At 33.8% G+C, this 4,753-nt stretch overlaps 1 long non-coding RNA gene across 1 annotated transcript; it reads right to left on the bottom strand.

The window, feature by feature from the left end:
• Positions 1-637: 637 nt before the first annotated feature.
• Positions 638-3,660, bottom strand: LOC119471679. The gene is made up of 3 exons (XR_005200746.1): positions 3,465-3,660; positions 2,697-2,920; positions 638-697 (listed from the first exon to the last, which is right to left on the bottom strand). It is a non-coding gene; the product is annotated as an uncharacterized LOC119471679 (long non-coding RNA).
• Between the last annotated feature and the right edge of the window lie 1,093 nt (positions 3,661-4,753).

Genomic DNA, 4,753 nt, shown 5'->3' with positions numbered 1-4,753 from the left:
TCTTCTTAAAAATCTCATTGGACTGACAGAAGGAAAATAAAAGTACAAATATATTCATAGCCCTAATAAAGAGCTGAGACACAAGTCATTAGCAAGTATAACATGGAAGAATTTCTGAAAATATAAGGTAGACATAAGAGAATTAAAAGAAGCCCATGAAAATATAGGAACTTAAATCTACTCAGTGATCAAAAGGACTTTCTAAATATCGAGTTATTAAACAAAAATCTTATAATCACCCTAGGAACAGAGTGATCAAGATATAAAAGTACAAGTAGATTTTGATTTTGTCATTAGGTTTGCAGTGAAAGAACTGCAAACCAGTTGTATCAGATTTCAGCATAGCTGCCAATAGCTTTTGCCCTTGGGCAGTAAGGTGGCAAGTGGACATGAGATTTGCCAAACAAGTTTTTGGGGCTGGAGATAAAATCAAGCAGAGGCCCAGATTAATTCTGGACACAATAGTATATGTACAGCATGCACCAAGAAAGTAAACTGCCTCAACATCCTAAAGAAAACTGACAGTTAGAAAATTTCATACAACACTCTCATTCCCAATAATCAGAATGAAGATTTCTAAGATTATAACTCAATTCATTACTGTAGAAAGAAATTGTACTTATGCAGATGATACTTGCTCCATCTGTCAATAATATTCATTCTAAGTCCTCATTAAAAAAGATGGACAATGAAGAATCTACAATATATAAGGAAACCAATAGATGCATTGTAAATATCCAGTTTAAGGAACAGAAGAATTAACCCTTGAAGAAATAGCTAATATAGAAAATAAAATATAATTGTGTAATCATTATAGTTAGTAATGTTCAATATTCAGAAACATTTAAAAATATTCAAAGTATATTGGGACCCATGATGCTGTGTACACCAAAATAATATGAAAAGATTTTTTACTTACACAACTGGACTTTCTGGGGAGAGTAAGGCAAGTTCAAGCTGGTCTAACTGGCTGGCAGGAGCAAAGTTGGATTTGGTTTTTATTGTAGCTAGGAAGTGGGAGCAGAACCAGGGTGCCCAGGAATAGTTTGGCATAATTATTGGTTTTTAACTGTGAACAATGATAAAATTTGCATACTTCCACTTCTTCCCACATCTTTTCTCACTTTTTTGCTATTCAATTTTGTATTATTCTTTGTTGTTCCAGTATTTACTTTGTATCTCCAAGCATATTTATAGCTTGGCTATTTGATGTATCAGTTGTAAATCATATTGTTTAATCCCTGGCTATAAAGAATGGAGGAACTCTACCCATATACTATATCTCTCCTAATCCCTCCTTTCTCTCACTTTCTTTATTAGTTACATTATTTTTACATTGTCCTCATAGAAGCCATTTAAATTGTGTTCAATAAGAATAATTCATATATTTGTTTCCATCTCTCCCCTTCAGGACTGAATCCAATGATGGCTAGCCGTCTTTTCATCACTGTTTACTCAGTTTTCTCCTCTTTGGCTGAGGAACAGTTTTCTTTAAAAAGAGTCTGTGGAAATTTCATTCCTTTAATTCTATATACATATATCCTTCATAGGTGAATGGTGATTTAGTGTGCATAACATTTTTAGAAATTTTTGCTGAGGAATTTGGGGACATTACTCCACATCCTACGTGGAATGTGTATTTTAAAAAGGATAGCTTTTACTGCTATTTTATTTCCCCACTGGTGTTATGCTTATTTTTCCTAGGTACTAAAAATAATTTTCCTAATATTTGGCAAAATCATTACCAGGCTTGTCTCACTATTAATCATTCTGCATGAATTTTTTCCCTAAGACACGGTTTATCATTTGAACCTATAAATTCAAGTTGTTTATGTGTGAAATTTCTCCCTGAAATATGTTGTTAGATGTTTATTTTCCCTTCCAATTGTCAGGTTTATTTCTTTGGGGACATTAATTATATTTAACATAGAACCCTTTGTCTTCCATACATACAGTTTATTTCAAACCCTTTAAAATTTGTTCATTTCCATTCCTTTTCACTCATGCTTTTTTCAATCTTGCCTTTTATGACTGTCATTATATTTCCATGATATTTATTTTCATATATGTCACTGTGTCACAGTCAATGTTAACTTCCTTTCTAAGATTATCTTATTTTTATCCTCTAAGTATTCCCTGGCTCCTGTTTCTCATGCTATTTCTATGTCTGTGATTGCACTGTATCTCCCTAAGCTTTTGTTTCTCTGCCATGAATTTATGATGGTTTCATTGAGTTGTGCTCATTCACACTGATATATTTAATCACAGTTTATTGGATCACGGAGAATTTTTTTCCATAAGTTTTCTTTTTCCATTTATTTTTGCATACGTTTCAATCTTGACTTTTCCTTCCTTTCTCCATGTAGTGTAATTGTACTGGCTCCTTTATTGATAATTACTTGTCTTTGAATGCAAAGAAATCTTTCTGTATCAGCATTTTTCACATTATTATTAGACAGGAACTAAAGTAATATTACAAACTATCAAGAATTCTCCGTGGGTTATAACATAGGATTGTCTGCATGTCCAAGATGCTTTAATTTTATTTCTTCTCATTAAAAAGACATTTAGAGCTATTGTCCTACATAGAAAAGCTTCCTCCATCGCACATTTCCAGTGCACTTACTCTTCCTTCCTTGTTACCCATGGGACAAAAAAACCAGAATCTTATAAAGGTTTCTGCCTGAAACACATACCTGTTTCTTGAAACAAAAGGTTGTTGTTGCTTCTCAGTGTAAGAACTGCTCGGTCAGCTTGATTCAAGACTTGTAGCCATAAAAGACTTTCTTAGCATCATTCTTGCCCCCGTGGCAGTGCTTTTTTATATCTGATTGTTATGAGTAAGAGGTGTCTTTAGTTTAACAAAACGTAGATCTTGCATTCCTGTTTCTTGAGTTTTTGTTGTTGTTATTGTTGTTTTCTGAAATAGAGAAGAGGACATGATAAAACAGACTATCTCCAAGCTCATGTTATTCAGGAATGACCTCAAACACAATTAAGCATGGGATATAAAAACACTGAAACCAAGTTGTTTTTATACAAGAAAGTTTGTTGCTGTTTCATTTAATTATTTGCTTCTAGATTTAAGAAAACTTTGAGTAATATAGTCTTTAGACTTTCTTTTAACTACTCTTACTGTGTGATCCCATGAGAAGCAGGCTGCTATAAGAGATCAAAATTCAAAATGTCAGCAGTGACCCACAGAGCCCTGATGCCCAGTGAGGCATATTACTAAGTACTCTTAATACATTGCTGCTAAGGATATTAATAAGAGCAATCCCCATGAATTTGAAACTGGCTCAATCATCCCATAGAAGTGAAGTTTATAGTTTCTTTTGAATAAACATAGAAATTTATCTTCCCAGTTTTAAAACTTGAAAAAATTACATTTGTCTTGTCTGAGTTCCTTTCTCAGAAAACCAACCCTTAGGCCCCCTACACAGCATCAAAGAAGTGAAACTTACCAGATCACAGCATCTGGACAATGAGACACCAGACCACTCACTCATCATGATTGCCTATCCAACCACCTGCTTCCTGTTGACCAACTCCTCTCCCTTAGCACTCTCTAATTCCTGTTGACCCACATGTAGTTATATTCCTTCCTCACTATATAAACTCCCAGTTTTAGTAGATCAGGGAAATGGATTTCAGACTGATATCCTATCTCCTCAGCTGCAGCACCCAGTTAAATAAACAGAATTCTCATTGTCTCATGATTGTCTTTCTATGTGGAAAGCAGCAGGACTTAGACCAAACTCCTGGTTTTTCAGTAATAAATTGATGGGTACTACATACCAAATATTAAAATGCATACTACATACTTCACGTTCACAATCTTGTTTAAAACTTACAATTACTATATGGAGTAAATACTATATTATCATTTTACAAAAGATGAAAATCAAGGCTTAGAGAAGTCTGGTAATGTTCCCAAGCCCATATAGGAAGTAAATAGCCTAGCCAGAATCAGAACCCTGTTATACTCCAAGGCCTGTAATCCCTATCACTTACTCTACAGAATATCCAAATGTCTTTTAATTATTTTCAAAGTTGCTTCCATTATTCCAGTCATATGGAATCATAAAACATAGACTTGAAAGTCATCCTTGATTTCTGGGAGACTTTATTCCATAATATTAGCCCCGCCAAATATAAATGTAAAATTGATGTCCTAAAACAGTGAACTTATCTCCTAAAGTGGCCCAAAGAAAGAATTATATTTTCTCCTTACAGTAAGGATAAGGAATCATCCTGTGTTTCCAACAGTGGCTTAGTTCTGTTCATTGGGTCTATAATGGTAAAAGAAAGAATAGGTATATAGATACGTGTGTGTGTCAATATGCCTGTGTGTATATGTAGATATCCACGTGTGTGTCTGTTTATTTTAAACACATACAGATGTTATATATGTAAGCAAGAATTTTATTTTCTCTTGTTTGAACATCTCTAGTTCCTTCAAATATTATTTACATCTGAGGTAATCCACATAGTTGACATCAGAAAACTTTTGAGAATAGAAAGGGGCATTAGCCAGGACATACACTGGGTAGACAGGAGCAAACTAAGACAGTTCCAGGCACACTCATATGTCCTACCTAATCATAGGTGTAGTATTTCTTTTTGTTGTTTTTTTTATAGACCACAAACTCAGGTCTACAAAAAATGTACAATACCTTATCTACAATTAAGATATCTTCACTATATATACAATGAACTCCTAAAAATTGGCAAGAAAAATATAATGACAGTA

This window comes from Cebus imitator, unplaced genomic scaffold, assembly GCF_001604975.1.
Source record: "Cebus imitator isolate Cc_AM_T3 unplaced genomic scaffold, Cebus_imitator-1.0 Scaffold69, whole genome shotgun sequence".
NCBI classification, from domain to species: domain Eukaryota; kingdom Metazoa; phylum Chordata; class Mammalia; order Primates; family Cebidae; genus Cebus; species Cebus imitator.
The sequence above is the reverse complement of the archived record's forward strand: the minus strand, read 5'-3'. Positions and strand labels throughout refer to the sequence as shown.